The sequence below is a fragment of the Selaginella moellendorffii genome, unplaced genomic scaffold (assembly GCF_000143415.4).
Source record: "Selaginella moellendorffii unplaced genomic scaffold, v1.0 SELMOscaffold_33, whole genome shotgun sequence".
Classification (NCBI taxonomy): domain Eukaryota; kingdom Viridiplantae; phylum Streptophyta; class Lycopodiopsida; order Selaginellales; family Selaginellaceae; genus Selaginella; species Selaginella moellendorffii.
Genome location: NW_003314294.1, coordinates 307,071 through 316,772, shown reverse-complemented (window position 1 = coordinate 316,772; position 9,702 = coordinate 307,071).

Genomic DNA, 9,702 nt, shown 5'->3' with positions numbered 1-9,702 from the left:
ATACGCTACAGTGCTCTGCCCGCCATCTGGAGACACAATATTCTCTCCTGATATCCCTAGCCATTGATTCTATAAATTCGTGTTTAAGAACGTTTAAACATGTTTATAGTTTAAATTAATCTAAATAAAAATATGATTAAATAAAGCTTCTGGTTCAGGTGTGGTCTGAGTTTGGATGATTTGGAGTGTAGTAAACAGTTAATCCAATCCCCAGACTTCAATTCCAGGAGTGTAATGGATCCAGGGGTTTGGATCATCACGTATGTCAATGATGTGTTGAAGGCGTGGTGTCCTCTCTCAGGTTTCCTTTTAGATGAGCCATTTCCAAGCTTTGAGAATCCTTATAGAGTTTTGGCTATTGAGCATGGGCTGGTGCTTTTGCGCTGTGGATCGAAGAGCTATGTTGGCAATCCTGTGCTCATGGAATGGAAAGAAATACCTCCCATTGACAAGATATTTCTCAAGACGGATAAGGTGGATGAAGAGATCTTGTGGTCTCATAATAAAGTACTATTTAGTGTTGATCGCCAGAAGTACTCCATATATGTTATCAATGTTGAACGAGATTTCTGTTCTATATGATTCATCCTTGAGTGCATGGAGAATTGATCCACTTCTTGGTCCAGCTCTAGAGAATTGCCGGCATCCACCGTATCAGATAAAGAGAAAAGAGCCGAGAAGTTATATCAGGGATTTCGAGTATAAGGGGAGAAAAATGCTTGAGGTGATTACTAACAACGAGTTCAGGGTCTGGGAAGAGAGGGATCCATCGATTTGAAAACTCATTCATAAGAAGTTTCAAGTGGACAAGAGTGAGTGGAACTTGGTGGCAAAAGTTGGCATACCTAAGCACGAGGAATATAATCATCGCCACCTGGGAAGTCTGTATTGCTTCTGGTCCAAAGAAGCCCGCCCAAAACTTCGCCCTTTTGTCGTGGACATGGAAACTAAAACTTCGTATGTTTTCCCACGGAAGCACAGGCGTGACAGATTTTCGAGCACTGTTTTTGTTCTGACTGGAAACACCACCCCGGTTCCAGACCAGCTGAAATAATCTGCTTTCCATTTCAATTTAAATCCTAAGTTACTTTGGCTAAGTTTGCGCATATTTTTCTTCACTTGCAAGAATCGTGAGAGAACAAAAGACGCAAGGGAGGTCCCCCTCCAGGAAAGATGTTTGTGCCTGTTGGCGCTGGCTTGGCGATGGAGATTTTCCATTCGTCTAAGGTGATTCTATGATCTCTGCATCAACACATGTTCCATTAGATATAAGATGAAACATACTTGTAAGGTTCTCTTGGCAATCAGTATGCGGATTTCCTCACAAGTGATGTATTCTGTGACATTGCAACTCGTTCCTCTTCTAGAATAATATTGATCCCGCCATTTTAGTGACTTTTTTTGGACAGCAGTGGATGTCCCTTGGCTTGTTTGCGAGTTTGTGTAAAGCAGTTAGAGCAATTCCCTGATTTCTACAGTGTCTTTATTCCTTGACAACGGGAATGGAGGGCATCGCTGCCGTGGCTTTCTTGTGGATAGTCAGGCTCTAAAAACAGAGCAGTGAATCATGATAATTGTTATCCCCAAGATTGATTGCCTTATCTAAAGGCATTTAAATTGAACAAAAGGGATTGATATACCTAAAATTAACAGTAGGTTAATTTTGTATTTATAGAACACTTCCTAGTATATTCTAGTTATTCTAATATGTGTCCCCCTAACTTTCCCCTCCCTTTTTATTCCCCTCCCCCCCTTCTGTGCCATGTGGCAGGTGAGCACCCCTCCCTCATGCGCACGCAGGCTGAGGCTCAGCCTGCGCCTTCTCCAACAATTTCACACTGTATATGGCAATGATAATATCTAAACATGAGTTTTCTTCTTTTTCTTGTGTGCTGCATGTTTTCAATGGTATCAAGAGGTTAGGGCTTGAGGAAGAGGCCCCTGATTTCTATCTATCTATTTGATAGTGGATGCAAAAATGCAAATTGGATTATCATTTTAGCATCAGTGCATCCTTGTTGTCATTGTGCTCCTGCTCGCTGGCCCTACTTGCTAGAACAAGAGCACTCCTCTTGAAACAAACAAGGAGTGAACCTCCTAAAATATTCTTAGAATATTCCTATAGTTCATCCCTTCCTCATGACCCAGCCACTAACAGCAGCCTTGAGAAGCTAAATGAGCTTCACATAAAGGGAGTCGAAGGCAATACAGCCATGGAGAAAGAATGTGTAAATGGCAACATTAGCATCGTGATAAATGGCTTGAAAAAAAGAAAGCAATATAGATTTCTCATATATAATCATGGAATGAAGAGAATAAGAATAAAACAAATGGCTCAAATCATGTAACAATATAGCTATAGAACTCAATTCTCCCTTGCCTTAGGAATGTTATGCAAGTCATAACCAAAACTTGAAAACACTTTTTACACATCATTTTTAATTTCCTATGTAACTTTGTCCATGGAATAATTATTCCATAGAACTAACAATTCCTTAATTGTCTTCTTGCATGTTTTCACCAATCTTTGAGCAAGAATATTAGCCAAACCAACCTTCTCAATATTAATCTCTGAGACTTGGATGATGGATTGACCCATAACATCACTAGAGTGCAAACACACTTTAACCTTGCTCACATGGAACATTAGATGAATCTTTGAATTAACTAACAAGCCCAAAGTGCAAGCAAAATCCCTTTTTCAAGTGCTATAAAATTGTCTAAGACCTATAATACTATGGAGACAACTTAGCATTGCCACCTCCTTTTAAAGATTATTGTGCATCCAATAGCTTAAGGAAAAAATTTTCACCAACTTTGTACTCCTAATGACAATGATATTCATTAACTAAACTTTTGTCTCAATCTTGAGTTTGCCTTATGTTCAACTTTGCCAACTCAAGTTTATCTTATATATCCTTCAAGAAACCATAAACATGAGATACATGAACCAAAGCCAAACTCAAACTTATAGGAGACCTAGGTTCATAGCTATACATCACCATAAATAGAGATATACCAATTGTCAAGACCCCCAACAAGATCAAGACTAGAAAATGCTAAAGACAAAGAGAAAAAGCTAGTGAAAACAAATAAGAGGCCTTAGACTGGTGTTGATTCAGATTGTGGAGAAATGGAACAAGGCTAACCTATATATACTATAGGTTGATGAAGCTCCACCACTCTTGGATCGAGGACGGCCTAAATACAGCTGAGGTCGAGGAGGTGCCACATCATCATCAGGAATGTGGCTCGAGACTCAGGAATCGGGAAGTGTCTCGAGACTCAGGAATCGGGAAGTGTCTCGAGAGTCAGGAATAGGGAAGTGTCTCGAGAGTCAGGAATGTGGTCTGCAGGTCAGGAATCCGGCGAGAGTCAGGAATGTGGCAAGAATTGGGGGATTCCTGACAGCACCCCCTCCTCAAGAACGAGTGGAACGAGGATGTGAACGAGAACGAAGAGGAGGATGAGATGAGCGGCGAGGGATGGGAGAGGGAGAAAAAAAATGAGGACTGGGACGAGAAGGATAGCAGCGGTGGAAGTCCTGAACAAGGTCAGGAGAATGAATCAGGTTGTCCGCAGGTTCCCAAGTGCGTTCCTCAGGTCCGTAACCCTTCCAGTCCACCAGATAGTAGAGTTTAGACCGTGAAATCTTGGAATCAAGGATGTCCTGAACCTCGTACTCAGACCCATCCTCAGGTGAAGGTGGAGGAATGACCCGATTTGGAATAGGACTGGGAATATAAGGCTCAAGGAGAGAGGAGTGAAAAACGGGGTGAATTTGATATGAGGAGGGAAGTGCAAGGCGATAAGTGACAGGATTAATGATGGCAGTGATAGGGAAAGGACCAAGCTGTTTGAAATCGAGTTTTGGACAGGGCCTGGTGGTGGAGATATTTCGCCTGAGGAGCCAGACTTTATCCCCGATATTGTAAGGGGGACAATCCTGACGATGGACATTGGCAAATGTTTTATGAGATTCCTGAGCACGATGGAGGTGGAAGGAGATGGAGTTGTGGATTTCCTGGAGGTTGGAGATAAATGCCTCAGAGCGGGGATTTGAACGAGAGGATTCAGATGGAGAAGGAAGTGAGAGATTGAATCGGGGATTTCGGCCAGAGTTCGCAAAAAAGGGGGAAACTCGAAGAGAGGAGTGAACAGAGTTGTTATAGGAAAACTCAGCAAGGGGAAGGATATCGAACCAGTTATCCTGATGATAGTTGATGAAGCACCTCAAGAATTGTTCCAACGTCTGAATCGTTCGCTCGGACTGCCCATCAGTTTGAGGATGATATGCCGAAGAGAGGTTGGCCTTCACTCCAAGCAGCTGCAAAAACCGTTGCCAGAAATGAGAGATGAACTGAGGCCCCCGATCCGAAACCACATCTGTAGGAATCCCATGAAGTCGGAAAATTTCCCTGAATACCAATTTTGCCATGTCCTCGCCCGAAAACTCCTTGGTACATAGCAAGAAGTGCGCCATCTTTGTGAAGCGATCCACCACGACTAAAATGCTGTTGAAGCCTCCAGAACTCGGAAGATCACTCAAGAAATCCATGGAGATGGATTCCCAAGGACCTGAAGGGACCAGAAGGGAACGAAGCAAACCTAAAGGAAGGTGGCGAGGTACCTTATTCCGGGCACAAGTGTCACAGGAGGTAACAAAAGCTTTGATGTAGTCGTCCATGTGAGGCCACCAAAAGTCCCGTGCAACTAGCTCATAGGTTTTCGCAATGCCGAAATGACCAGCAGTCGGGCTATCGTGGCACGCCATCAGGACCAACCTTCGAGCATCACCTTCAGGAACGTAAAGCTGCTCCCCACGGTACAATAAGCCATCTAAGAACTCAAACTCGTCAAATCGCCGGCAGTCGGGAGTCACTGGGTGTCCAGCCTGAAGATGGGGGAAAATGTCGCTAGCGAGATCATCGGATTGAAGATCGTTTCTGATTGCATCCATCAAGGAGGAGTCCTGAGGGGCTAGGGAAATTGCCATAACTTGAAGCCGATCAGAACCGAGGATAACTTGATCCTGTTGATCGAAGGTAGGATTACCAGGCCTGAGACTGAGATAGGAGCGCCTTGAAAGAGCATCAGGAAGGCCTTGAAACTTTCCAGGTCTGTACTTGATAACAAAGTCAAACTGACTCAGGAATTGTGCCCACCTTGCTTGACGACGGCTTAAAACTCGGGAAGTGGCAAAGTACTCGAGATTTTTGTGATCCGTCCAGACTATTGTTTGATGGCTCGCCCCCTCCAAGAAACGGCGCCACTCTCCAAAGGAATCCACGATGGCAAGGAGCTCCTTGTCGTGGATTTCGTAATTGATCTCCGCAGGCTGGAATTTCCGAGAATGGAAAGCGACCGGATGAAGTTCGTGATCTACTCCGAGTTGAGACAGCACAGCACCAATGGCAAAGTCGGAGGTGTCAGCCTCGATGAAGAAAGGTTGTGAGGAATCAGCATGGATCAAGACAGGAGCAAAACTGAAGGCTGCCTTGAGTGTGTCGAAGGCCTGCTGGGCAGCAGCAGACCAAGAGAAGGGAACATCCTTGCGAGTGAGACGTGTGAGAGGAAAGACAATGTCAGAGTAGTGATCAATGAATTTGCGGTAGAAGTTGGCGAAGCCAAGGAAAACCTGAATGTCCGACATTGATTGTGGAGGCTCCCATTCGAGAATAGTCTTGACTTTAGCAGGATCCATCGTGATACCCTCAGGAGTGACAATGTACCCAAGGAACTCCACAGACTGCTGATCAAAGGAACATTTCTCAAGCTTCGCGTATAGGCCGTGTTCTCGCAGCTTCGCTAGCACCTTGCGAACATGTTCATCATGCTCCTCCTGAGTTTTTGAGTAGATGAGGATGTCATCGAGGTATACGATCACCATCTGATCAAGAAACTCCCGAAAAACGTCGTTTGCCATGTGTTGGAAAACTGCTGGAGCATTTGTCAAGCCAAATGGCATGACAGTGTACTCGAAGTGGCCATAGCGGGTTCGGAACGCAGTCTTCCATTCATCACCAGGCCGGATCCGGATCAGGTTGTATGCTCCACAGAGGTCGATCTTGGTGAAGAAGCGGGCACCGCCGAGGCGTTCCAACAGGTCCGAGATCAGGGGCAGCGGATAACGGTTCCGAACAGTCACCTTGTTCAAACCTCGGTAGTCGATGACTAGCCGCAAGCTCCCATCCTTCTTCTTGACAAAGAAGACAGGCACTCCAGTCGGGGACTGCGAATGCTGAATGTAGCCCGAGGCAAGGTTCTCATCCACGTACTCTTTGAGGGCCTTAAGCTCGGACGGGGATAACCCGTAGATAGGCCCCCACGGAGGTGACGCTCCTTCCTGTAAATCAATGGGACAATCATAAGGCCGATGAACAGGTAGTACACTAGCTTTTTTCTTGTCAAACACATCCCCAAAATCATGATACTTCTCAGGAAGACTGACAGGAGAAACATGCAAAGCAAAAAGAAAAAGAGGTTCTTCATGAAGGAGTTCTTTCATAGTGATTGTGGAGATAGGAGAAGGGGTAAGACTAAATGGAATGATGAGACGAGGGTACTGTCCAGTGTAAGATGGAAGAGAGGAAAAAGAAGAGGATGAAAACTTCGTAGAGTCAGGAACAGAACCCCAACTTGAGTTTAGGGAACTTTTCCTGATTCGGACTCGATGAACACCAGGGGAAGCCGTGGGAGATGGTGATGTGGGAGAGATGAGTTGTAAGTCCTTCCAACAAATCTGAGGCTGATGTAGTTGGAACCAAGGAAGACCGAGCACCACAGAGGAGGACTTGCTGTTGATGATGTTGAAGGCGATATCGGTGACGGTGGACCCGATGTGTACTCGAACGGGCAACGTTTCCCTAAGTCCAGAAGATGGAGACACAAAATGCCCGCCGATGCCTTCAACCCTCAGATCCCGTATGGTAGGAGAAAGAGGAACGTGATATCGGGCAGCAAAGTCCATATCCATGAAGCAGGAAGTTGCACCCGAGTCCAGTAGTGCCAAAGCCTTGAGTCCTGATTGTCCGGTGAAAGAAAGGAGACATGGGACGTAGAAGTTGCGGGAATTGGTGGTGGCTTTGATGAAAGGTGGTGAGGAGCTTGATAAGGAAGAAAAGTGATTTTTATTTGGGGAGTCCAAACAGACAGCTCCTACTCTGTTTGGACAGGGTCGTTTCCCGACTGCAACAGAAGTGGACTTTGAGGCAGAGTGAACTCTAGCAATCGGGGAGGCTTCCTGGGACACACAGCTGCTTTGTGATTAGGATCAGCACAGTAGAGGCAAAGATTATGAGATATTCGACGTTGCCTCTCAGCAGGACTCAACTTCCCTCTAATGAGTCGGGGAGTACCAGAGATATCCATTGGGACCGGAGCAGTAGGTTCAGGACTATGCCCCGAAGACTCAAGCTGGGATTCCTGAGTCTGGGACGGAAAAACAGCGGCGCGGCGACTTTCTTGACGACGTTCAAAGAGATGATTGTCACATCGAACAACTTTGTTGATGGCGTCCGACAGGTCCTTGGGATCCTCCATGGTGAGCAACAAATCCTTGACACCGTTGTTGAGGCCGAAACGAAATTGGTCAATCAGGGCCCGCTCATCCCACTGAGTGTCCAAGGCAAGGAGTTGGAACTCTGCAGCGTAGATCGAGGCAGGACGAGACCCCTGAGAGAGACGTCTCATCTTTGTGGTAGCAGCCCGAACCCGATCCATCTCGCCAAAACATGCTTCGAGCTTCTCTTTGAACAATTGAAGATCCGTCAGCTCCGGAACCACGACCCCTTTCATGCTCTTCTCCAGAAGAGGAGAAAACCATGACAAAGCTGCACCCTCGAGCAACGTCCCAATCGCGCCGATTTGAGACTCGGGAGTGGGGTACCGCCGATGTTGAAGTGCAAAGATCAGCTCCATTTGGTTCAAAAATCCACGAAGCTCCGAACGCTTGCCTGAAAATTTCGCCGGGAAACTCACTTTCGGTTCAGGAACTTTGCTGGATCCTTGAGCCGAAAGTGAAGCAAGCTCCTGCTGCATGTGAAGAAGGGTCGCCTTCAGCTTGGTATTCTCAGACTGGATTTTTGCAAGGACTTCGGCAAAGAAATCAGGATGGCTTGGAGACTCCATTGGCAAGAAGAAAGAAAAAAAAAGGGGGAAAAAGACAAAGGCAATCAAATAATCAAAACGAACTAAAAGAAAAGCAAAATACCACAATCTGAATCAAACTGTCAAGACCCCCAACAAGATCAAGACTAGAAAATGCTAAAGACAAAGAGAAAAAGCTAGTGAAAACAAATAAGAGGCCTTAGACTGGTGTTGATTCAGATTGTGGAGAAATGGAACAAGGCTAACCTATATATACTATAGGTTGATGAAGCTCCACCACTCTTGGATCGAGGACGGCCTAAATACAGCTGAGGTCGAGGAGGCGCCACATCATTATCAGGAATGTGGCTCGAGACTCAGGAATCGGGAAGTGTCTCGAGACTCAGGAATCGGGAAGTGTCTCGAGAGTCAGGAATAGGGAAGTGTCTCGAGAGTCAGGAATGTGGTCTGCAGGTCAGGAATCCGGCGAGAGTCAGGAATGTGGCAAGAATTAGGGGATTCCTGACACCAATAGCCAATTAATAAATATTATTGTGAGCAAACTAAAGCAAAGGCAAAAATTTCTCCCATACTCCTGGTTAAGTCAAATTTCCCACAAAAGACCTCAACATATATTTCAATAATTGATTCATGCACTCTATCTACCCATTTGATTATGGATGCTTACCACTCCATTTAGTTTTTAGCTTCTTAAAGACTATTTGCCAAAACTTTGACATGAACTTAAGATCTTGATCACTCACAATGTCACTGGGTAAACCATAGAAATCGGCAAACTCCTTAAGCTCTTCCAAAAAATCGCTAGATAGCTTTATAAATGAGATAAAATTTATTATCTTGGATAATGCATTAGCCACCTTATTGTCACTTATATGCTTATACTAGATCTTAATAAACATTTCCTACAAGAACTCTTGCCAATGAGATCTTTTTGACAATTGAAATACTAAAGAGACTAATGGTTTGAATCTACAGAAGTCTGATGTATACAAATAATGTCGTCATTCCTTCATAACACTAATCACAACCTTCCGGGAAGCCCAAACTTAGGAGCTTACTGTAAGCAACCAAAGGGAACGACTTGAGAGACGGTCCATGGGGTTTAAATATAGACGGAAAGGGCCCAACCAACCTTCCGGGAAGCCCAAACTTAGGAGCTTACTGTAAGCAACCAAAGGGAACGACTTGAGAGACGGTCCATGGGGTTCAAATATAGACGGAAAGGGCCCAACCAAAGGGAACGACTTGAGAGACGGTCTATGGGGTTCAAATATAGACGGAAAGGGCCCATGAACAAGAGTGCACCCCCTTTTCCAATCGGTTAAAGGTCTTGGGATATTTGGGGTTAAGCGTCCTTGGGTCCAAATTTAGGAGCTTACATTAATGTAAGCTCCTGAGTTAGGACTTTCAGGTTGCACGTTTATTTTTCACCTATGACTCACCATATTTACCTTGCAATATATAGCATGGACCTTTAGTTATATATCAGTCAATTACCTTATTTACTAATAGAGACGCTAGATATACTAAAAAATTTAAGATTCAGTTACTTACATCTCCCTATGAGGGAGAAAAAGATTTATTTCACCATGA